General features: G+C 27.9%; 1 long non-coding RNA gene across 1 annotated transcript; it reads right to left on the bottom strand.

The window, feature by feature from the left end:
- Positions 1-2069: 2069 nt before the first annotated feature.
- LOC142238667 (uncharacterized) lies at positions 2070-3061 on the bottom strand. The gene is made up of 3 exons (XR_012722786.1): positions 2804-3061; positions 2378-2532; positions 2070-2315 (listed from the first exon to the last, which is right to left on the bottom strand). It is a non-coding gene; the product is annotated as an uncharacterized LOC142238667 (long non-coding RNA).
- Positions 3062-27165: the final 24104 nt, after the last annotated feature.

Raw genomic sequence — 27165 nt, 5'->3', positions numbered from 1 at the left:
ATTCCGTTTGTAACACATCGAAATGTCGATTTCCGACTATATAAAGTATATATATTCTTGATCAGGGAGAAATTCTAAGACGATATAAGCATGTCCGTCTGTCCGTCTGTCTGTCTGTTGTAATCACGCTACAGCCTTCAATAATGGCGCTATCGTCCCCAAATTTGGCACAGATTAGTTTTTTGTTTGCAGGCAGGTCAAGTTCGAAGATGGGCTATATCGGTCCAAGTTTTGATATAGTACCCATATAAACCGACCTCCCGATTTGGGGTCTTGGGCCTATAAAAACCGTAGTTTTTATCAGATTTGCCTGAAATTGGAAATCCAGAGGTATTTTTGGACCATAAAGAGGTGTGTCGAAAATGGTCCGTATCGGTCCATGTTTTGGTATAGCCCCCATATAGACCGATCTCCCGATTGTGCTTCTTAGGCGTCTAGAAACAGTATTTTCTATCCGATTTGTCTGAAATTGAAAATCTAGAGGTATTTTAGGACCATAAGAAGGTGTGTTGAAAATGGTCCGTATCGGTCCATGTTTTGATATAGCCCCCATATAGACCGATCTCCCGATTTTGCTTCTTGGGCGTCTAGAAACTATATTTACCATCCCATTTACCTCAAATTGGAAATCTAGAGGTATTTTGGGACCATAAAGAGGTGTGTCGAAGATGGTCCGTATCGGTCCATGTTTTGATATAGCCCCCATATAGACCGATCTCCCGATTTTGCTTCTTGCGCGTCTAGAAACAGTATTTTCTATCCGATTTGTATGAAATTGAAAATCTAGAGGTATTTTGGGACCATAAAGAGGTGAGTCGGAAATGGTCCGTATCGGTCCATGTTTTGATATAGCCCCCATATAAACCAACCTTCCGATTTGGAGTCTTGGGCCTATAAAAACCGTAGTTTTTATCCAATTTGCCTGAAATTGGAAATATAGAGGTATTTGAGGAACATAAAAAGGTGTGCCGAAAATGGTGCCCATCGGTCCATGTTTTGGTATAGCCCCCATATAGACCGATATCCTGATTTTGCTTCTAGGGCTTCTAGAAACTATATTTACCATCCGATTTGCCTGAAATTGGAAATCTAGAGGTATTTGAGGACCATAAAAAGGTGTGCTGAAAATGGTGCTCATCGGTCCATGTTTTGATATAGCCCCCATAGAGACTGATCTCCCAATTTTGTTTCTTGGGCTTCTAGAAACTATATTTTCTATACGATTTTCCTGAAATTGAAAATCTACAGTTCTTTTGGGACCATAAAAAGGTGTGCCGAAAATGGTGCCCATTGGTCAATTTTTTGGTATAGCCCCCATATAGACCGATCTCCCGATTTTGCTTCTTGGGCTTCTAGAAACTATATTTACCATCCGCTATGCCTGAATTTCTTGAGCTTCTATAAACTGTATTTATTACTCGATTTGCCTGAAATTCGAAATCTAGAGGTATTTTTAGACCACAAATAAGTGTGCCGAAATTTAGGTATATCGGTCCATATTTTGGTATATAAACTGATCTCTCGATTTTTACTTCTTGGGCGTCTAGAGACTATGTTTTCTAGCCGATTTGTTTGAAATTCTGGAGGTATTTTAAGATAACAAATACGTGAGTAGCAAATGGTACCCACTACGACGAAGAGTTTTCAAGAAAACTATCATATTTGATTCATGGTGGTGGGTATTTAAAATTCGGCCCGGCCGAATTTACTGCTGTATATACTTGTTTTAATTGAAATGTCTTCAATCACGAAAATGATAGTATCAATCACCCATTTTGATTGAAAACCAACACGATTTTCAATTAAAAATTTAATTGACTTTTGTCACGGAATCAATTAATTGTGTGATTGAATCAATTAAAAACGTGATTGATTTTTAACATAAAATTCAATCACAGTTTTAATTGATTCAATTAAAATTTTAATTAATTTCGCGACAAAAATCAATCAACTATTTGATTCATTCAATTAAATAATTAATTGAAATTGGCTATAAATTTCGATCAAAAAATTTATATATTGCGACCCCAAAATCGTATTTAGTTTTATTTGAAATAAAATAAAATATGTATTTCTTATAAAACATATTCAATATTTTATTATTTTTTGAATTATGCAATAGACAAATAAATTTGGTTCTTGTCATTTGTGTTTTGTTCTAACATAACTTACAAATACAATTACTATCAATAACAACTATAGGGTGAAAAAATAAATTATATAAATCATTATCTTCCTTATAATAATAACCATGTTAGCATGTTCCTTCTAATATGTAGATGCGCCCAGATTTCCAATCATTCAGCAGCCTTAAGCTAAATTAGAATAATTTGAATTTAATTATGTTCAATTAAAAGTTAATTTTGTTCAACATTACCTGCATAGAATATCAAATTCAATTCTTAGTTCCAGGTTACAGATTTATAATCTTCTTTTGCAGTTGTAGTCTTTTAGCATAAACAGGTGTATTAAGGAGCTCGGTAATTTAATTTTAGTAACAATTCCTTTCCAAAAGCCACACATTGAAATCGTCTATTAAAATTTGAACCAATGAAAGACAAAAAATAATGGGAAAACAATGTAGTATTTGGTATTATATTGATGATACTTTGTAAATTCTGGAAATAGAAAAAAATATAAATGGAAAATACATATTTTTATTATTTTCGGATATTTTTCATATTTTTAAATCCAAAAGAAAGAACTTTTTTTACCATTACATAATTCAGCTCATTAGTTTATATATCAGATATACTGCTCTCTACTTGGGTTCAAACTGAAAAAGGCAGGTAAAATTTCTTACCTTCAATAAACGTAGATTGTTTTCCATTTTTACAATACCACAAAACACAAACACAGGTAATTTCAAATGCGTTCTCTCATATATTTTTTCAAACCTTTACCACGTGGTCGTTTGTTGTTGCACACTTTATTTATTTCAACCCTTTGCTATGATTTGTTGTTGCGTTCAAAATATTTATGCACACATATTGAATGCAGCAGACAGAATGTCGCCAATCATGTTTTTCAATTTACGCGAAAAAACAAAAAACCAACCGTTCGTTACGAGTTACTTCCATATACTGATCTCTCCATCATACATTGTTGAATAAATACCCATTCTCTTGTTATCTTTTCGCTCTTTCCATTACTCAAAATTATTCACAACGGTGATTGGATCAATCACATGTGTAATTGGAAACGGAAAAAATTTCAATCACGTTTGTAATTGAAAATTATTTCCGAATTGATTAACAAATTGATTGAATCAATTAATATTTTAATTGGAAACGTAACAAATATCAATCAATTTTTTAATTGGTTTTTATTCGGATTTGATTAAATAGTTAATTGAATCAATTAACATATTAATTGAATCCGTTTCCAAATTCAATTAAGTGCTTAATTGAATAAATTTTGGTGATAATTTTTTGTGTGTATAGAAACAAAATTTTGAAAAAATTTTCTATGCAAATAAAATGTTGACAAAATTTTCTATAAAAATAAAAGTTTGGCAATTTTTTTTTTATAAATTCAATATCTTTAAAACTTTAAGTTTTCGTGTAATTTTTTTTTAAATTTCGTATATTTGTGGTAAAATTTGCTTCAAATATTAGTAGATTGTTTTTGGCACGAGTGGCAACCATGATTGAAATACAGTTTTAACTATTCCTTCATCACCAACTGGAGTTATTTTTTTGTAGGATGTAATGAAGGTTTGAAAATACTGTAGCATTTCGTTTTTTTTTAATATTTATTAGAGTTAAGTGGGACTATGGATAAATATATAGCTGAGCTATTTGTAATCTGAAGAAAAGTAATTTGTTATTGATCCATTGATGTCATGAGAAATAACTAAAGTTGAAGTATGTCTTTTCGCAATCGTTACTCTAGAAGAATAATATTGGAATGTGAAATACGATTGGTTGGAAGCATAAAGAGGACAAGATTGTTATACAAACTCCCTACCGAATCGTCAATAAAGAATGCCTATTTTTTTCCGTTGTTGCCTATTTCTACATCAGAATAGTTTGGGAATATACCAAAGAATTATTCCATTTCAATTTATTATTAAAGAATACATCGACTATGACCATATAAACATTTCAATTTATTTTCTGATAATTAACTCATACATTGTCATTGGCACCCATTTAGCATACAATTACCATAGCATTGTGGACAATTGTTCGTTGTTGGCTTGATTACATCAACGGTATTGTTAGATACCTTAGATTGTTGACACTCAAGTGACAAGTCATGAGCCCAACAATGCCATACGGATACATTCAACACTTCATTCTCAATCTAGATCAAAGTTACGAAGCTAAGAACCAAGAAGTCTAATTCAAATGTAAAATATTTTCCATTCTCTCGCCAGCTCTCTCTCTCTTTTTTGTCCACGCTAATGACACAACTCTTGCAATACCATTTTGGTATATGGGCAAATATGAGGTGTTCAACAGTGTCCATGCGACACGTCATATGTAAATATCATAAATCATGAACACCTGTCGAGCCGTGTTTAAGCGACGTCATTGATATTTCAACATATGCACGGCTAAACACTCACTCACACGTACATATGTCTGCATAGAGAGATATCCACATTCTTTGTGTGGTATTTGGTGAACCCCCAATGTTGAACAAACACACACACACCACCCCATACTGTTGGTTCACCACACACACTTACCTCTTTATGACACCAATGTTAACCAATATAAGTGGCGCCCAAATTTAAGTAGGTGGTCACTATGAACCAACGTAGAGAGAAAAAATTTATTGGGAAGGCAAATAAATAACGGCGTTGAAGTATAAGCGTTAGGTAGGGTGATATTGATTTTATACGATTAGGGAGATAAAGTAGAAAGGCTCCAAGGTATTCTTGTTAAATCTTACACATCAATTGAGCTAAATTGGCTTCGTTCGAGTACCCGATAATTTTTGATAACTATCACAAACGTTTACTGAAAGTCGTTTGTTTACTCAAAGAATCCAGCAAAAGAGATCGAGAGAGATCAAATTTGACAAGTTTTTGCTGTTACTCTTTTACCAGTAAAAACTTGCAAGAGGATAAGGATAGGATAAGGATAAGGATAGGATAAGGATAGGATAAGGATAGGATAGGATAGGATAGGATAGGATAGGATAGGATAGGATAGGATAGGATAGGATAGGATAGGAAAGGCTAGGATAGGATAGGATAGGATAGGATAGGATAGGATAGGATAGGATAGGATAAGGATAAGGATAAGGATAAGGATAAGGATAAGGATAAGGATAAGGATAAGGATAAGGATAAGGATAAGGATAAGGATAAGGATAAGGATAAGGATAAGGATAAGGATAAGGATAAGGATAAGGATAAGGATAAGGATAAGGATAAGGATAAGGATAAGGATAAGGATAAGGATAAGGATAAGGATAAGGATAAGGATAAGGATAAGGATAAGGATAAGGATAAGGATAAGGATAAGGATAAGGATAAGGATAAGGATAAGGATAAGGATAAGGATAAGGATAAGGATAAGGATAAGGATAAGGATAAGGATAAGGATAAGGATAAGGATAAGGATAAGGATAAGGATAAGGATAAGAATAAGGATAAGGATAAGGATAAGGATAAGAATAAGAATAAGGATAAGGATAAGGATAAGGATAAGGATAAGGATAAGGATAAGGATAAGGATAAGGATAAGAATAAGGATAAGGATAAGGATAAGGATAAAGATAAGGATAAGGATAAGGATAAGGATAGGGATAGGGATAGGATAGGATAAGGATAGGATAAGGATAGGATAAGGATAGGATAAGGATAGGATAAGGATAGGATAAGGATAGGATAAGGATAGGATAAGGATAGGATAAGGATAGGATAAGGATAAGGATAAGGATAAGGATAAGGATAAGGATAAGGATAAGGATAAGGATAAGGATAAGGATAAGGATAAGGATAAGGATAAGGATAAGGATAAGGATAAGGATAAGGATAAGGATAAGGATAAGGATAAGGATAAGGATAAGGATAAGGATAAGGATAAGGATAGGATAAGGATAGGATAAGGATAAGGATAGGATAAGGATAGGATAAGGATAGGATAAGGATAGGATAAGGATAAGGATAAGGATAAGGATAAGGATAGGATAAGGATAGGATAAGGATAGGATAAGGATAGGATAAGGATAGGATAAGGATAGGATAAGGATAGGATAAGGATAGGATAAGGATAGGATAAGGATAGGATAAGGATAGGATAAGGATAGGATAAGGATAGGATAAGGATAGGATAAGGATAGGATAAGGATAGGATAAGGATAGGATAAGGATAGGATAAGGATAGGATAAGGATAGGATAAGGATAGGATAAGGATAGGATAAGGATAGGATAAGGATAGGATAAGGATAGGATAAGGATAGGATAAGGATAGGATAAGGATAGGATAAGGATAGGATAAGGATAGGATAAGGATAGGATAAGGATAGGATAAGGATAGGATAAGGATAGGATAAGGATAGGATAAGGATAGGATAAGGATAGGATAAGGATAGGATAAGGATAGGATAAGGATAGGATAAGGATAGGATAAGGATAGGATAAGGATAGGATAAGGATAGGATAAGGATAGGATAAGGATAGGATAAGGATAGGATAAGGATAGGATAAGGATAGGATAAGGATAGGATAAGGATAGGATAAGGATAGGATAAGGATAAGGATAGGATAAGGATAGGATAAGGATAGGATAAGGATAGGATAAGGATAGGATAAGGATAGGATAAGGATAGGATAAGGATAGGATAAGGATAGGATAAGGATAGGATAAGGATAGGATAAGGATAGGATAAGGATAGGATAAGGATAGGATAAGGATAGGATAAGGATAGGATAAGGATAGGATAAGGATAGGATAAGGATAGGATAAGGATAGGATAAGGATAGGATAAGGATAGGATAAGGATAGGATAAGGATAGGATAAGGATAGGATAAGGATAGGATAAGGATAGGATAAGGATAGGATAAGGATAGGATAAGGATAGGATAAGGATAAGGATAGGATGAGGATAGGATAAGGATAGGATAAGGATAGGATAAGGATAGGATAAGGATAGGATAAGGATAGGATAAGGATAGGATAAGGATAGGATAAGGATAGGATAAGGATAGGATAAGGATAGGATAAGGATAGGATAAGGATAGGATAAGGATAAGGATAGGATAAGGATAAGGATAGGATAAGGATAAGGATAAGGATAAGGATAAGGATAAGGATAAGGATAGGATAAGGATAAGGATAAGGATAAGGATAAGGATAAGGATAAGGATAAGGATAGGATAAGGATAGGATAAGGATAGGATAAGGATAAGGATAGGATAAGGATAGGATAAGGATAGGATAAGGATAAGGATAAGGATAAGGATAAGGATAAGGATAAGGATAAGGATAAGGATAAGGATAAGGATAAGGATAAGGATAAGGATAAGGATAAGGATAAGGATAAGGATAAGGATAAGGATAAGGATAAGGATAAGGATAAGGATAAGGATAAGGATAAGGATAAGGATAAGGATAAGGATAATGATAATGATAATGATAATGATAATGATAAGGATAAGGATAAGGAGATAAGGATAAGGATAAGGATAAGGATAAGGATAAGGATAAGGATAAGGATAAGGATAAGGATAAGGATAAGGATAAGGATAAGGATAAGGATAAGGATAAGGATAATGATAATGATAATGATAATGATAATGATAATGATAATGATAATGATAATGATAATGATAATGATAATGATAATGATAATGATAATGATAATGATAATGATAATGATAATGATAATGATAATGATAATGATAATGATAATGATAATGATAATGATAATGATAATGATAATGATAATGATAATGATAATGATAATGATAATGATAATGATAATGATAATGATAATGATAATGATAATGATAATGATAATGATAATGATAATGATAATGATAATGATAATGATAATGATAATGATAATGATAATGATAATGATAAGATAATGATAATGATAATGATAATGATAATGATAATGATAATGATAATGATAATGATAATGATAATGATAATGATAATGATAATGATAATGATAATGATAATGATAATGATAATGATAATGATAATGATAATGATAATGATAATGATAATGATAATGATAATGATAATGATAATGATAATGATAATGATAATGATAATGATAATGATAAAATGATAATGATAATGATAATGATAATGATAATGATAATGATAATGATAATGATAATGATAATGATAATGATAATGATAATGATAATGATAATGATAATGATAATGATAATGATAATGATAATGATAATGATAATGATAATGATAATGATAATGATAATGATAATGATAATGATAATGATAATGATAATGATAATGATAATGATAATGATAATGATAATGATAATGATAATGATAATGATAATGATAATGATAATGATAATGATAATGATAATGATAATGATAATGATAATGATAATGATAATGATAATGATAATGATAATGATAATGATAATGATAATGATAATGATAATGATAATGATAATGATAATGATAATGATAATGATAATGATAATGATAATGATAATGATAATGATAATGATAATGATAATGATAATGATAATGATAATGATAATGATAATGATAGGATAAGGGTAGGATAAGAATAGGATAAAGATAAGGATAGAAATAGAAGTAGTAGTGGAAGTAGGATTAGAAGTAAAAGTAGAAGGAGAAGCAGAATTAGAAGTAGAAAGACAAGGACAATGCTATGCATAGTGACTGTGATACCACAGTGGTGACCTTTGTTATCCCTGAGTGCTGCCAGATTTCTTGTTTATCCCAATGGCAAGGGACTTCCTTTTTATTGTCGGTTCCGGATGGTGAAACCACATTCCGAAATGTCACCAATATTACTGAAAAAGTTTTTGGTGATAAGCCCCTTAAAGGGGGTGATCAAGAACTAACCATTTTTTCTCATAATTTAGAAGATACGTGAAAATGAGCTTTTCACAAAAAAAAAATTTGTAGGGAATTTTCATAAAATTTAGATTTTTCGGAATGTTAAAAACGGATCACATTTTCATATACAAATTTCATTTTGTTGAGGAGTTTGAGAAAACTAAGTTTTACATAGAAAAATTTAGATTTTTTTAAGGATTGGAAAAAGATAGAATGGGATAAGTCCATGAATTTGCTTTGTTTTCTTCCCACAGGGCATATCCTGAAGGAATTGAGTTCCCTGTCCTCCCATTTCAGTCATGTAACATTTCTCCTTAAACAATGTTTTTTTTGAACCACCCCTGTCTTTACGGCAATCAAGAGGCCCATGGTCTTCATAATTTTTCTCCACTTCATTACATAATAACCTCCCCTAAAAAAACCAAACATATCATTTGGCAGTTGACACTTTAAATACAATCTTAATGGATGTATGTCTCGCATTTAGTGATAGGAGGTGGAGAGTAAAATATTTTTCCACTCAATAGTGTTCTTTAATTTTAGGCAATTCGCGTGTAATTGTTTCCCTTAAGATTTTACATAAAACAAATTTCTTTGCAATTTTTACTATACCCCCACCCGAAACTCACCGTGGACTACATGGACTTACAGAAGCGGTTCCTAATATATTTTTTTTTTGTTTTATTTGTTCGGGTTGCTTTTTTTTAAGGCACACACAACTAATTGCCTGGATTCTAGAACACCTGTTACCGACACATTCCATTGGCGACACTGGGCCTTTTTATTACAGTCCCATAACCACAATTTCCATAAATAAACCACAAATCATCTTAGACCAAGATGAGAGGATAGTCTGGTACGAGTTATAGTCCTTGTTGTTATTTAGCACTCATGTGAAAGCAAGTGGCCCATGGTCGGCGAGCTCTAGAGCAGAGCTTAAAAAAAGGAAATAGTTTAAAAAAATGACCATTACACACATACACTTTGTCTCCTCCGCCCTCCACCTCTCCTTAGAGGCTTTAAAAAATGTGCGGTCATATGAAAAACTCCCAAACAGCCGGAGTGTGATGTCTGCTCTGGTCATCACTGTTTTTTTTTCTTCTGACTGCTATAACTGTTAACTGAATGTTCCTTTTGCAAGACAAAACAAACAAAATATAAAATGAACAAGAAATTGTTTACGACAAAAACGTTGGGTGAATACTTAAATAAATTTTTCATTGTGGGTACTTGTGAACAGAGCATGATAAATGGTATTCAGACAGTAATTTGTGGAGACTTCGGGAGAAATAGAAATATAAAAATTCAATTTTGACAAAAATTATCTAAAGAAATAAAATTTTGACAAAAATTTCTATAGAAATAAAATTTTGACAAAATTTTCTATAGAAATTAAATTTTGACCAAATTATCTATAGAAATAAAAATTTGATAAAATTTTCTATAGAAATAAAATTTGAGAAAATTGTCCATAGAAATAAAATGTTGACAAAATTTTCTATAGAAATAAAATTTTGACAAAATTTTCTATAGAATTAAAATTTTGACAAAATTTTCTATAGAAATAAAATTTTGAGAAAAACTTTCTATAGAAATAAAATTTTGACAAAATTTTCTATAGAAATAAAATTTTGACAAAATTATCTATAGAAATGAAATTTTTACAAAATTTCTATGTCATATTAGCCTGATACCGAAACAGGCAATTGACGTCCAAATGCATTATATCTAATAGTATAATTAGATAAAATTTCTATAGAAAAAAATTTTGACAAAATTTTCTATAGAAAAAAAAAATATGAGAAAATTTACTACAGATATAAAACTTTGAGAAAATTTTCTATAGAAATAAAATTTTGACAAAATTTCCCATAGTAATAAAATTTTTACAAAATTTTATATAGAAATAAAATTTTGACAAAATTGCCTTTTGCAAGACAAAACAAACAAAAAATAAAATGAACAAGACATCGTTTATGACAAAAACGTTGGGTGAATATTCAAATAAATTTTTCATTGTGGGTACTTGTGAACACAGCATGACAAATGACATTTGACAAAATTTTCTATAGAAATAAAATTTTACTAAAATTCTCTTCAGAAATAAAATTTTGATAAAACTTTCTATAGAAATAATATTTTAAGAAAATTTTCTATAGAAATAATATTTTGAAAAAATTTTCTATAGAAATAAAATTTTGAAAAAATTTTCTATAGAAATAAAATTTTGACAAAATTTTCTAATGAACTGAAATGTTGACAAAATGTTCTTTAGAAATAAAATTTTAACAAAATTTTCTATAGAAATAAAATTTTGACAAAATTTTCTAAAGAAATAAAATTTTAACAAAATTTTCTATAGAAATGAAATTTTGACAAAATTTTCTATAGAAATAAAATTTTTCTAAAATTTTCTATAGAAATAAAATTGACACAATTTTCTATAGAAATATAATTTTTACAAAATTTTCTAAAGAAATAACATTTTGACAAAATTTTGTATAGAAATAAAATTTTTCCATTAGTTTAATTTTGTTATTGTTGGTTTTGTTCTTTAAGCATTGTTGTTGTTTTTTATTGCAGCTTAAAACCATACATTGACTAAACTACAAGTGTAGCTTAACCAACAGAGGAAAAGAATGTTTGTTAAATGTATTTGGGCAAAGCCCTATAGACTGCAAGATGGTTGGATGAACGCACGTTTCGGAATTACCACATTCCTCATCAGCATCCTCTACTTGCAGCACAACTATCAACCAATTATCAGAATAAATTCAGGCAGTTCATTAAACCCAACAATAAACCACACTTGAACCTTCCGAAAAAAGGTTTTGTATGGTAGCCGGCTTATGAAATTAAATGAAATTTTGACAAAATTGTCTATAGAAATAGAATTTTGAAATAGAATTTTGTCAAAATAAAATTTTGACAAAATTTTTTATATAAATAAAATTTTGACAAAATTTTCTATAGAAATAAAATTTTGCAAAATATTTTTTATAGAAATAAAATTTTGCAAAATTGAAATTTTGACAAAATTTTCTATAGAAATAAAATATTGAGAAAATTTTCTATAAAAATAAAACTTTTACAAAATTTTCTATAAAAATAAAATTTTAAAAAATTTTCTATAGAAATAAAATTTTTACAAAATTTTCTATAGAAGTAAAATTTTGATTAAATTTTCTATAGAAGTAAAATTTTGACAAAATGTTCTATAGAAATAAAATTTTTAGAAAATTTTCTATAGAAATAAAATTTTGACAAAATTTTCTATAGAAATAAAATTTTGACAAAATTTTCTATAGAAATAAAATTTTGACAAAATTTTCTATAGAAATAAAATTTTGACAAAATTGTCTTCAGAAATAAAATTTTGAGAAAAAAATTTCTATAGAATTAAAATTTGGACAAAATTTTCTATAGAAATAAAATTTTGACAAAATTTTCTATAGAAATAAAATTTTAACAAAATTTTCTATAGAAATAAAATTTTGACAAAATTTTCTATAGAAATAAAAAAAAAATTATAGAAATAAAATGTTGACAAAAATTTCTATAGAAATAAAATTTTGCAAAAAAATATCTATAGGAATAAAATTTTGACAAAGTTTTCTATAGACAAAATTTTCTATAGAATTAATATTTTGAGAAAATCTTCTATAGAAATAAAATTTTGACAATGTTTTCTATAGAAATAAAACGTTGACAAAATTTTTTATAGAAATAAAATTTTGACAACATTTTCTATAGAAATAAAGTTTTCAAAAAACTTTCTATAGAAATGAAATTTTGACAAAATTTTCTATAGAAATAAAATTTTGCAAAAACAAATCTATAGGAATAAAATTTTGAAAAAATGTAAATAAAACGTTGACAAAATTTTCTACAAAAAAAAAATTTTTGCTAAAATTTGCTATAGAAATAAAATTTTGCAAAAAACTTTCTATAGAAATAAAATGTTGAGAAAATTTTCTTCAGAAATAAAATTTTGTTAAAATTTTCTTCAGAAATAAAATTTTGCTAAAATTTTCTATAGAAATAAAATTTTTACAAAATTTTCTATAGAAATAAAATTTTGACAAATTTTCTATAGAAATAAAGTTTTGACAAAATTTTCTATAGAAATAAAATTTTGACAAAATTTTCTATTGGAAATAATTTTGAAAATAATTTCTATAGAAATAAAATTTTGACAAAATTTTCTATAGAAATAAAATTTTATTCAAATTTTCTTTTGAAATAAAATTTTGTCAAAATTTTCCATAGAAATGCAATTTTGACAAATTTTTCCATAGAAATTAAATTTTGAAAAAATTTTCTAAAGAAATAAAATTTTGACAAATTTTTCTATAGAAATAAAATTTTGACAAAATTTTCTATAAAAATAAAATTTTGACAACATTTTCTATAAAAATAAAATTTTGACAAAATTTTCTATAAAAATAAAATTTTGATAAAATTTTTTATAGAAATACAATTTTGATAAAATTTTCTATAGAAATAAAATTTTGACAAAATTTTCTAAAGAAATAAAATTTTGACAAAATTTTCTATAAAAATAAAATTTTGACAAAATTTTCTATAAAAATAAAATTTTGACAAAATTTCTATAGAAATAAAATTTTGATAAAATTTTTTATAGAAATAAAATTTTGACAAAATTTTCTAAAGAAATAAAATTTTGACAAAATTTTCCATAAAAATAAAATTTTGACAAAATTTTCTATAAAAATAAAATTTTGACAAAAATTTCTATAGAAATAAAATTTTGATAAAATTTTTTATAGAAATACAATTTGGATTAAATTTTCTATAGAAATAAAATTTTGACAACATTTTCTATAGACATAAAATTTTGACAAAATTTTCTATAGAAATGAAATTTTGAGAAAATTGTCTATAGAAATTTCCTATAGAAAAATAATTGGTTGCCACTATCTAAGCCATCCAATGCGCTTACATTACTCCAACGTTCTATGATACAACCCAAGAAGTTGCTCACAGTATTTTTACTTGGCTAAAACTTGTCATAGTATGTCACTGCTGTTTCTGACATATCAGGCCATAAAATGCCTTGAAATTTCTGCTCCAGTATGGGTGACACTATCTAAGAACCGACAATTTTTAATTTTTCCATGTATATTTCACTAAACAAAATTGAAAATAAAAGACAGCTCTGGACTTGACATGCTAACAGTATTTACTATGATGTAGGCTGAGATCATGATGATGACGATGATGATGTTAAGTTACCACTGGACATATCCTAGAGCACAGGCCTTGCTGCAGCAGCAGTAGCTCTTAAGTTACCACATGCTAATATCTTGTGGCCAAAGATATGATATTTCCCCCTTTTGTCCGTTCTCATTAAACGAGGGGTCACACCGTTTTGCAATGTCTGACTTATGGGCAAACATAACTGTGGTCCTACGTGTTGAGCTGTTAAAGTAGGCATTTGGGCATATTTTTCGGTAGCAGGTAGAGATGTAAAAATCTAGAGACAAATCTACAACACTCCCACGAACAGCCACAAATGTTGCCATGTTTGCTACTATTGTACATATCCACCTATGTAGGAGGGCAACATGTTTTCTTGTTGGGTTTGGAGTTACCATGTAGGTTCCATGTCCAAAGAGATAGCTTTGTTAAAATACGAGACCACAAACCAAAACAGAACACATGTTGCAATATCCATGTTGTCCATGCAGTTGCTGTTGCACTCAAAATCAGCCACATCATACAATGCAGAGCAATGATAAAAGTTTCCTATTTTTTCGTTAGCATGGCCTACACTATTTCCATTTAGGAACAGTCAAGCTAAAAGAAGTTTTTCCGAAACGAATCGAAGCGGGCATATTAAGAAGACTGAAGGGTTCCAAGGTCTGTTAAATAAAGTTACGTTCCCGTCACCCGATTAGACTCTTCTAGAAACTGCAATTTTTTCTTCGATTTCTCTGAAATTGAAAATCGAAAGGAATTTTAAGCCCACGAAGACCTGCATCGAATTTGGTATTTATCGGTAAATTTAGGCAGATTTATCAATCTCCATATAGCCCCGATATCCAGATCGGAATTGTGGACATCTACTGGATGGCTGATAGGTATTACAACCAACTTCGGATTGCTAACATTTCTAAGCCGCTCGTCTAACAGCTGATAGATTTATGTCAGCGACAGTTCACCTTATTGTTTCCAAGCTTACAAAAGCGTTTTGATCTATTGCATTCAGAAATAAACCACTTAATGATGGAATTCAAACGTGATAGTGCGATTGCTTTATAGTTGACTGGAAAACCACAAGTGGCTACCTTTAGAGTCCTCCAACATTTTGATGTGAATAAATCTTTTGTTTTCCAAACCAATGCTCGTTAGCGTGATACCTGGCAGTGTTTCATCGCGTCGAAGACGGATATAAGGTAGAAGCACAAGGATTGATCCAAAAAATACAGACCCGCATTTGACCCGCAGTGGTAGAAAACTAGCTTACGAGTTGAAAATATTCCGGTAACGTATGCAACACATATTGCAAAATGACCTTGGACTATATTGACAATTGAAGTTTAAAAAAGTGCAAGAGCTCACCGATGCACAAAAAAGTTAGACAGGAAAGAACCAAGGAGTTGCGCTTACGTTTGCCAAAAATAATCTACCAAAATTTGAAGAGAAAATTTTACCACAAATCTACCAAATTAAAAAAAAAAATCCAAATTTTGTCAAAATTTTAATTCAATGGGAAAAATTTGTCAAAATTTTATTTCTATAGAAAATTTTGTCAAAATTTTTATTTCTATAGAAAATTTTGTCAAATTTTTATTTCTATAGAAAATTTTGTCAATATTTTATTTTTATAGAAAATTTTGTCAATATTTTATTTCTATAGAAAATTTTGTCAGCATTTACTTTCTATAGAAAATTTTATCAAAATTTTATTTCTATAGAAAATTTTGTCAGCATTTAATTTCTATAGAAAATTTTATCAAAATTTTATTTCTATAGGAAATTTTGTCAAAATTTTATTTCTATAGCAAATTTTGTCAAAATTTTATTTCTATAGGAAATTTGGTCAAAATTTTATTTCTATAGAAAATTTTGTCAAAATTGTATTTCTATCGAAAACTTAGACCAAATGTTATTACTATTTTGAATTTAAATAGAAGTATTACTATTAAGTACCTATAGAAAATTTTATTTCCATAGAAAATTTTGTCAAAATTTTATTTCCATAGAAAATTTTGTCAAAATTTTATTGCCATAGAAAATTTTGTCAAAATTTTATTTCTATAGGAAATTTGGTCAAAATTTTATTTCTATAGAAAATTTTGTCAAAATTTTATTACTATAGGAAATTTTATCAAAATTTTATTTTTATAGAAAATTTTGTCAAAATTTTATTTCCATAGAGAATTTTGTCAAAATTGTTTTCTATAGAAAATTTTGTCAACATTTTATTTTCATAGGAAATTTTGTCAAAATTTTATTTCTATAGAAAATTTTGTCACAATTTTATTTCTATAGAAAATTTTGTTAAAATTTTATTTTTAGAGAACAATTTTTTCAAAATTTTATTTCTATAGAAAATTTTGTCAACATTTTATTTCTATAGAAAATTTTCTCAACATTTTTTTTAATAGAAAATTTTGTTAAAATTTTATTTCTATAGAAAATTTTGGCAAATTGTTATTACTATTGAGAATTTAAGTAGAAGTATTACTATTAAGAATTGAAGTACCTATAGGAAATTTTATTTCTATAGAAAATTTTGTTAAAATTTTATTTTTATAGAACAATTTTTTCAAAATTTTATTTCTATAGAAAATTTTGTCAACATTTTATTTCTATAGAAAATTTTCTCAACATTTTTTTTATAGAAAATTTTGTCAAAATTTTATTTCTATAGAAAATTTTGTCAAAATTTTATTTCTATAGAAAATTGTGTCAAAATTGTATTTCTATAGAATATTTGTCAAAACTGTATTTCTATAGAACATTTCGTCAAAATGTTCTTACTATAGAAAATTTTATTTCTATCGAAAATTTCATCAAAACTTTATTTCTATAGAACATTTCGTCAAAATATTCTTATTATAGAAAATTTTGTCAAAATTTTATTTCCATGGAAAATTTTGTCAAAATTGTTTTCTATAGAAAATTTTGTCTAAATTTTATTTCTATAGAATTTTTTTTTCAAAATTTTATTTCTATAGAAAATTTTGTCAAAATTTTATTTCTATAGAATATTTGTCAAAATTTTACTTCTATAGAAAATTTTGTCATAACTTTATTACTATAGAAAATTTTGTCAAAACTTTGTTTCTACAGAACATTTCGTCAAAATGTTCTTGCTATAGAAATGTTGTCAAAATTTTATTTCTATCGAAAATTTCATCAAAACTTTATTTCTATAGAACATTTCGTCAAAATATTCTTACTATAGAAAATGTTGTCAAAATTTTATTTCCATGGAAAATTTTGTCAAAATTGTTTTCTATAGAAAATTTTGTCTAAATTTTATTTCTATAGAAAATTTTGTCTAAATTTTATTTCTATAGAAAATTTTTTTCAAAATTTTATTTCTATAGAAAATTTTGTCAAAATTTTATTTCTATAGAATATTTGTCAAAATTTTACTTCTATAGAAAATTTTGTCAAAACTTTATTACTATAGAAAATTTTGTCAAAACTTTGTTTCTACAGAACATTTCGTCAAAATGTTCTTGCTAGAGAAAATGTTGTCAAAATTTTATTTCTATCGAAAATTTCATCACAACTTTATTTCTATAGAACATTTCGTCAAAATATTCTTACTATAGAAAATGTTGTCAAAATTTTATTTCCATGGAAAATTTTGTCAAAATTGTTTTCTATAGAAAATTTTGTCTAAATTTTATTTCTATAGAAAATTTTGTCTAAATTTTATTTCTATACAAAATTTTTTTCAAAATTTTATTTCTATAGAAAATTTTGTCAAAATTTTATTTCTAAAGAATATTTGTCAAAATTTTACTTCTATAGAAAATTTTGTCAAAACTTTATTACTATAGAAAATTTTGTCAAAACTTTGTTTCTACAGAACATTTCGTCAAAATGTTCTTACTATAGAAAATGTTGTCAAAATTTTATTTATATATAAAATTTTTTCAAAATTTTATTTCTATAGAATATTTTTGGCAAATTGTTATTACTACTAACAATTAAAGTACCTCTTAGTTGGAGGGGAATGGTTTGATTGATGTGCTAATTTTTTATTTTTATAAAATCGAAAAAATGCAAAACTTGATCAAATTTTAAACAATTTTTTCTGATTAATATTTTTAGTAAATATTTTCCCAGGTATATTTTTCCTTGTGTAATCCAATTTATTTTAACTTAATTTAGTTATATTAATATATATAAATTTTTATATAATTTAATTTAATTATTTTCAAACATAGTATTGTTTGCAAAATGGAAACAGTGATATTATGATTTCTACCCTCCATCACCCCTTGCCTAGCCCTTTGGTTTTTGAACTTAGGCTATTTTGGATATAGAGTAGTATCTCTCCTATACGCATTTATCTTATCCATAGAACCTTATCCTTCTCTCTACCATCCCCTCTTTCGAATGACCTCTCTAAAATGTTTTGTTGTTGCTGTTGTTATTTAACCTTTCCGTTTGACAACATTACATGTTGTTGCCATTTATTTTAACATCCTACTGTCTTTTACACGTTTCCATAGTTCTCTATTGAACTTACATGTGTCCGAATAAAGTGTGTGTGTGTGTATGAATGTATCTTTATTCCATTGGGTCTATACATGGATGGTTAAATTTCTGTCACTCACTCACTCATTCTCTCCCACTCACATACATACTCTCACAGCGTATCCTCAAATGTGTGTTCTGTCTGCCATCATGCAAACTGCTGCAGATTGTTTTTGGTTTTACGTTCTGAAATTTATTATGGATCCTATATGTTTTGGTTGGTTGTTTAAACAATTAGTAAATAATAAAATTGTCATGTTGTTGGTGTTGTTCTATTGTTGTTTTAATTAATTTATTATTGTGGTCACTTCACAAAAACAAGACCTATGCCAGAATATCGATTGAAATATGAACTGAATATCGTTACAATATTCTACCTGTGTCATATGGTCAGATGATGGTATTATCCTCCTGATATCCTATCACAAAGTGGGATATTTTGTCTTTGTTCAAGGATTTGTGAGATTGAGTTGAATTCAGTTTAAGTTAGTTGGTTTATTCTCTTTAAGAAATGCAGGCACAGTGCAAGCAGTTACATGGTTTGCATTCGTTTTGGTAGGATATGATACCGAGACGCTCCCATCAGTATGGCAAGTATTGGAAATTTGACAGAAAGGAGAAATTTGGAAGTTTTGTTTGGAAATATTCTATAGAATTTCTATAAAAATAAAATTTTCTAAAGATATAATATTTTGCCAAAATTTTCTATAGAAATAAAATATTGAGAACATTTTCTGTAGAAATAAAATCTTGATAAAATTTTCTATAGGAATAAAATTTTGACAAAATTTTCTATGGAAATAAAATTTTCTATAGGTACTTCAATTCTTAATAGTAATGCTTCTACTTAAATTCTGAATAGTAATAACATTTTGCCTAAGTTTTCTATAGAAATAAAATTTTGACAAAATTTTCTATAGAAATAAAATTTTGACAAAAGTTTCTATAGAAATAAATTTTGACAAAATGTTCTATAGAAATTAAATTTTGACAAAATTTTCTATAAAAACATAATTTTGGCAAAATTTTCTATAGAAATAAAATTTTGACTAAATTGCCTATAGAAATAAAATTTTGAAAAAATTTTCTATAAAAACCAGTAAGGAAAGTATAAAGTCGGGCGGGGCCGACTATATTATACCCTGCACCACTTTGTAGATCTAAATTTTCGATACCATATCACATCCGTCAAATGTGTTGGGGGGCTATATATAAAGGTTTGTCCCAAATACATACACGCAAAAAAATAATTCTTTCCTCCCAAACGAAATTTTAGACAAACAAAGTTCGTTTCTCATTTGCTTTTCGCTGTAAGGAAGTGTATTTGGAAGAAAAGTATATACTTTTTGTGATAAACGTTTATTCTTTTCCAGGGTGTAAAAACAATTTCATAAAGACTAACTCAAAAAAAAAAACATTGTTTTCTTGCTAATTGCATTTTCCCTCACATCTTTCTCACATCCACGAGGTTTTTGAGTTCTTAACACCTTTTCCTGTAATACCAACAATGTAGAAGAAATTATACGAATTTATAAATTTTTAATTTTTTTTTTACCTTTCGCCTGGACGGAGAATCGAACCGCGGACCATGCACTTTGTAAGCCAACACACTAACCACTGAGCTATGTACCTATTATGGTCATCAATGGATAATTATCCATATAAGTTATATTTATATAGCATAGCTTGTGGCGCCCACGAAACGAATAAACAAAGTTTATTTAACAGAAACAAACACTTAGTTTGGCACCGTGGAGCAGTGGTTGCTACGTCCGACTTGCATGCCAAGGGTCGTGGGTTCGATTCCTGCTTCGACCAAAGTTTTTTTTTTTTTTATATTCGAGATATGTTCGGAAGATTCCGAAAAAATGTTCAACATTACATTGTACTATATTAAATTTTGAACTATAAAATGTGTCTTATTAAAGACCTAAAGTCAGAAAAGAACAGTGTTTGATATAAACGAAATGGGCTGTGTTGTTGTTTCAAAAATAACTTTTTTTATTGAAAAAATAAAAATTTTGTAACAAACGAATTTTTTTGGTGATAAAAGTTTAAAATTTTCGAAGCAATTCAAAAAACTGTAACAAACGAAAAACGTTTTCGGTACACGTTTTCCAAACGTTTTTTTTCTTTGCGTGTACATTTAAATATCACTCGATCTGGACAGAATTTGATAGACTTCTACAAAATCTATAGACTCAAAATTTAAGTCGGCTAATGCACTAGGGTGGAACACAATGTTAGTAAAAACCAGTAAGGAAAGTCTAAAGTCGGGCGGGGCCGACTATATTATACCCTGCACCACTTTGTAGATCTAAATTTTCGATACCATATCACATCCGTCAAATGTGTTGGGGGCTATATATAAAGGTTTGTCCCAAATACATACATTTAAATATCACTCGATCTGGAAGAATTTGATAGGCTTCTACAAAATCTATAGACTCAAAATTTAAGTCGGCTAATGCACTAGGGTGGAACACAATGTTAGTAAAAAAATATGGGAAACGTTTAAATCTGAAGCAATTTTAAGGAAATTTCTAAAAAGTTTATTTATGATTTATAGCTCGATATATATGTATTAGAAGTTTAGGAAAATTAGAGTAATTCTTACAACTTTTCGACTAAGCAGTGGCGATTTTACAAGGAAAATGTTGGTATTTTGACCATTTTTGTCGAAATCAGAAAAACATATATATGGGAGCTATATCTAAATCTGAACCGATTTCAACCAAATTTGGCACGCATAGTAACAACGCTAATTCTACTCCCTGTGCAAAATTTCAACTAAATCGGAGTTAAAAATTGGCCTCTGTGGTCATATTAGTGTAAATCGGGCGAAAGCTTTATATGGGAGATATATCCAAATCTGAACCGATTTCAAGCAACTTTGGCACGCATAGTTACAACGCTATCTCTACTCCCTATGCAAAATTTCAACTAAATCGGAGCAAAAAATTGGCCTCTGTGGGCAAATGAGTGTAAATCGGGCGAAAGCTATATATGGGAGCTATATCTAAATCTGAACCGATTTAGATGATATTTTGCAAGTTTGTCGAGACTCTCAAAATACTCGAATGCACGGAATTTGAGGAAGATCGGTTGATATACACGCCAATTATGACCAGATCGGTGAAAAATATATATGGCAGCTATATCTAAATCTGAACCGATTTTTTCCAAAATCAATAAGGATCGTCTCTGAGCCGAAACAGGACCCTATACCAAATTTTAGGACAATCGGACTAAAATTGCGAGCTGTACTTTGCACACAAAAATACATCAACAGACAGACAGACAGACAGACGGACATCGCTAAATCGACTCAGAATTTAATTCTAAGACGATCGGTATACTCAGACTTTTCCTTCTTGGCGTTACGTACAAATGCACAAACTTATTCTACCCTGTACCACAGTAGTGGTGAAGGGTATAATAAATTTTCACAAAATTTTCTATAAAAACATAATTTTGGCAAAATTTTCTATAGAAATAAAATTTTGACTAAATTTGCTATAAAAATAAAATATTGACAAAATTTTCTATAGAAATAAAAATTTGACAAAATTTTCTATTGAATAAAATTTTGACAAAATTTTCTATAGAAATAAAATTTTGACCAAATTTTCTATAGGAATAAAATGGTGACAAAAATTTCGATAAAAATAAAATTTTGACAAAATTTGCTATCAAAATAAAATATTGACAAAATTTTCTATAGAAATAAAAATTTGTCAAAATTTTCTATAGGAATAAAATTTTGACAACATTTTCTATAGAAATAAAATTTTGACAACATTTTCTATAGGAATAAAATGGTGACAAAAATTTCGATAGAAATAGAATTTTGAGAAAATTTTCTATATAAAAATATTTTGACAACATTTTCTATGAAAAAATTGATAAAATTTTCTATAGAAATAAAATGTTGACAAATTTTTGTATAGAAATAAAATTTTGACAAAATTTTCTATAGAAATAAAATTTCCTGTAGAAAAAATTTTTGGCAAAATTTTCAAAGAAATAAAATCTTGACAAAATTTTCTATAGAAAAAAATGAACAAAATTGTCTATAGGAATAAAATTTTAACAAAATTTTCTATAGAAATAAAATGATGACAAAAATTTCGATAAAAATAGAATTTTGAGAAAATTTTCTATAGAAACAAAAAGTTGACAACATTTTCCATATATATGAAATTTTGACAAAATTTTCGATAAAATTTTGACAAAATTTTCTATAGAAAAAAAAATGAACAAAATTTTCTATAGAAAAAAAATCTTGACAAAATTTTCTATAGGAATAAAATTTTAACAAAATTTTCTATAGAAACAATAATTTGACAAAATTTTCCATAGATATGAAATTTTGACAAAATTTTCCATTGATATGAAATTTTGGCAAAATATTCTATAGAAATAAAATTTTGAGAAAATATTCTATAGAAATAAAATTTTGACAAAATTTTCTATAGAAATAAAATTTTGACAAAATTTTCTATTGGAATAAAATGGTGACAAAAATTTCGATAGAAATAGAATTTTGAGAAAATTTTCTATAGAAAAATATTTTGACAACATTTTCTATGAAAAAAATTGATAAAATTTTCTATAGAAATAAAATTTTGACAAATTTTTGTATAGAAATAAAATTTTGACAAAATTTTCTATAGAAATAAAATTTCCTATATAAAAAATTTTTTGGCAAAATTTTCAAAGAAATGAAATCTTGACAAAATTTTCTATAGGAATAATTTTGACAAAATTTTCTGCAGGCATAAAATTTGGCAACATTTTCTATAGAAAAAAATGAACAAAATTTTCTATAGAAATAAAATCTTGACAAAATTTTCTATAGGAATAAAATTTTAACAAAATTTTCTATAGAAATAAAATGGTGACAAAAATTTCGATAGAAATAGAATTTTGAGAAAATTTTCTATAGGAACAAAAATTTGACAAAATTTTCCATAGATATGAAATTTTGACAAAATTTTCGATAGAAATAAAATTTGTATAAAATTTTCCATTGATATGAAATTTTGACAAAATTTTCTATAGAAATAAAATGTTGAGAAAATTTTCTATAGAAATAAAATGTTGACAAAATTTTCTATTAAAATAAAGGTTGACAAAATTTTCTATAAAAATAAAGTTTTGACAAAAATTTTTATAAAAATAAATTTGCTTGGTAGTTTTTTTTTTGGTAAAATTTCCTCACAACCTAACCTAACCTAAAATTACTTCGATGTGGCCTATTTGTAATACCATCGGACCTATATCAATTACAACTGCTTGTACACTGAAAAAATATTTACGTGTAGTCGCCACCGCCGGAGGCGAAAATTTAGTGTCGTGATTATCATAGAAATACTAACAGATTTAAATCTTCTTCCGATGGCCATCCTGATCAAGGATTTTATTTGTATACATATATACGGGAAATTATACATTCGATATGTAACGAAGGGAATGATAAACTATTAATTACCTTCTCTTATGGTGGCAGATATGGGCTTATTTCCGTTTTGCTAATATTTATTTAATTAACATGAAAAAGTTTTTTATTTTCCTTTGTTTGTCCCTCTACAGTGGTATTCCATTTTAATGACAAGCTGTGACTTTAATCAATATCAGCCGCTAGAAGACATTCCTACTTTGAATTCTTCCACAAAATTTCCCCATCATTTTCACTTTCATACTTAAATAATGATGAGCATTTTTCGCACAGCTACTGCTACTGATGTCCATGATGATAAGATGCGTAGTCCTATCTGTTGTCAATGGAACGCACGAGGATGCTTGTGCAAGCAATCATCCTCCCTGTCTCATTGTCTCTGGTTAAAGAATGGTGTTGACTACCGCTTATCTCTGCATTTCCGCATCATTTAGTAATTTCGTCATTTACATTATTATCATATTTTCACTTTCTCCTTTTTCACACGCTTTCATTGGCCAATGATCCATGCTTCTCATTCCCTTCGAATCCCACAAACGTTTAAATTTTACTCTTGCGTGTATGTGCGGTATTGTCACAATATATACGAAGATATCTTCGTTTCATCTTCAACGGCGTACCAAACTCATACATACACGGCAATAAAGCTCAGCTGTGTGTGTTGTCTTCTGTTAAAAATTTATGGCCAAGATAGACCAGATGATTGTCATATTTTTTGTTTTGTATTTAATGGTTAATTTATGATGCAGCATCATAAGGACGAGATTTATTTTTATTCACATTGACAATGATGTAAGATTCAAGGAATGGGAGAAGATTACATCGGTTTTATTTCTATAGAAAATTTTCTCAAAATTTTATTTCTATAGAAAATTTCTTCAAACTGTTGTTTCTATAGGAAATTTTGTTAAAATTTTATTTCTATAGAAAATGTTGTCAACATTTTATTTCTATAGAAAATTTTCTTAAAACTTTATTTCTATAGAAAATTTTGTTAAAATTTCTATAAAACATTTTTACAAAATTTTATTTCTATAGAAAGTTTTCTCAAAACTTTATTTCTATAGAAAATTTGATCAAAATTTTATTTCTATAGAAAATTTTGTGAAAATTTTATTTTAATAGAAAATTTTGTCTCAATTTTATTTTTATAGAAAATTATATTTCTATAGAAAATTTTTGCAAAATTTCATTTCTATAGAAAATGTTTGCAAAATTTTATTTCTATAGAATATTTTTTGCAAAATTTTATTTCTATAGAAAATGTTTGCAAAATTTTATTCTTTAGAAAATTTTGTCAAAATTTTATTTCTATAGAAAATTTTGTCAAAATTTTATTTCTATAAAAAATTTTGTCTCATCTCATCATTACCCAGCAAAAAAATTTGGAAGTTCTTCCAAAGGCAGAACTTTAAAAGCACTTCCAGAAGATACACTCCGCATGATGTTCTTTATTTTAATTACCAAGGAAGTTCTTTTAATTCAATTTTTTATAATTTGTTTTTTTTCGTATTTTTCATGGGTAAGTTTAATTTTTATACCCTCCACCATAGGATGGGGGTATTTAGAATCCATTAAAAATTATAAAAAATTATAAAAATTATTTATTTGACAAAATATCACAGAATTTTGTAATTTACATCCAAAACATTGAATTCGGATCACGCCTAAAGAAGTGATTCAAATTCAGTGCAACGGCTGTTGAAATGGAGGACTTCCGTCCTATGACAAGCCCATGTTAAATTCATCGCTTCTGCGTCAATTTTGCACCACTTCCGGATCCAAAAAGAAAAATTTCATTACATTTTTGGAGACGCTTTTTTTGCTGGGTAGTTAAGTATAAAAAATTTTGTCAAAATTTTATTTCGTTTTGTTTGTTATTGTTGGCTTTTCTTCAATCGTTATTGTTGTTTTTGATCTCAGCTTAAAGCCATGCATTGACTAAACTACAAGTGTAGCTTAACCAACAGAGGAAAAGTATGCTTGTCAAATTTATTTGGGCAAAGCCCTATAGACTGCAAGATGGTTGGATGTACAGCTGTTTCGGAATTACCACATTCCTCATCAGCATCCTCTACTTGCAGCAAAACTATCAACCAATTATCAGCATAAATTCGGGTAATTCACTCAACCCAAAGTGAACTACACTTGAACCTCCCGAAAAAGGGTTTGATAGTCGGCTACCTGATAGTCGGCTACTGCCTAAACAAATTTCCAAAACAGCTGTACATCCAACCATCTTGCAGTCTATAGGGCTTTGTCCAAATAAATTTGACAAGCATACTTTTCCTCTGTTGGTTAAGCTACACTTGTAGTTTAGTCAATGCATGGCTTTAAGCTGAGATCAAAAACAACAAAATTTTATTTCTATAGAATATTTTTCCAAAATTTTATTTCTATAGAAAATTTTGTCAAAATTTTATATCTATAGATATTTTATAATTATTTTGTCCAAATTTTATTTCTATAGAAAATTTTGTGAAAAGTTTGATTCTATAGAAAATTTTGTCAAAATTTTATTTCTATAGACAATTTTCTATCGAAAATTTAGTCAAAATGTTATTTCTATAGAAAATTTTCTCAAAACTGTATTGCCATGGACAATTTTGTTAAAATTTTATTTCCATAGAAAATTTTGTCAAAATTGTATATAGAAAACTCAAAATTTCATATCTATAGAAAATTTTGTAAAAATTTTATTTTAATAGAAAATTTTGTCTCAATTTTATTTTTATAGAAAATTTTATTTCTATAGAAAATTTTGTCAAAATTTTATTTCTATAGAAAATTTTGTTAAAATGTTACTTCTATGGAAAATTTGATAAAAATTTTATTTCTGTAGAAAATTTTGTGAAGATTTTGTCAAAATTTTATTTGTATAGAAAATTTTGTTCAAATTTTCTTTCTATAGAAAATTTTGCCA

Source organism: Haematobia irritans, chromosome 1 (assembly GCF_050003625.1).
Source record: "Haematobia irritans isolate KBUSLIRL chromosome 1, ASM5000362v1, whole genome shotgun sequence".
Lineage (NCBI taxonomy): Eukaryota > Metazoa > Arthropoda > Insecta > Diptera > Muscidae > Haematobia > Haematobia irritans.
This window is presented reverse-complemented; position numbering and strand designations above follow the sequence as displayed.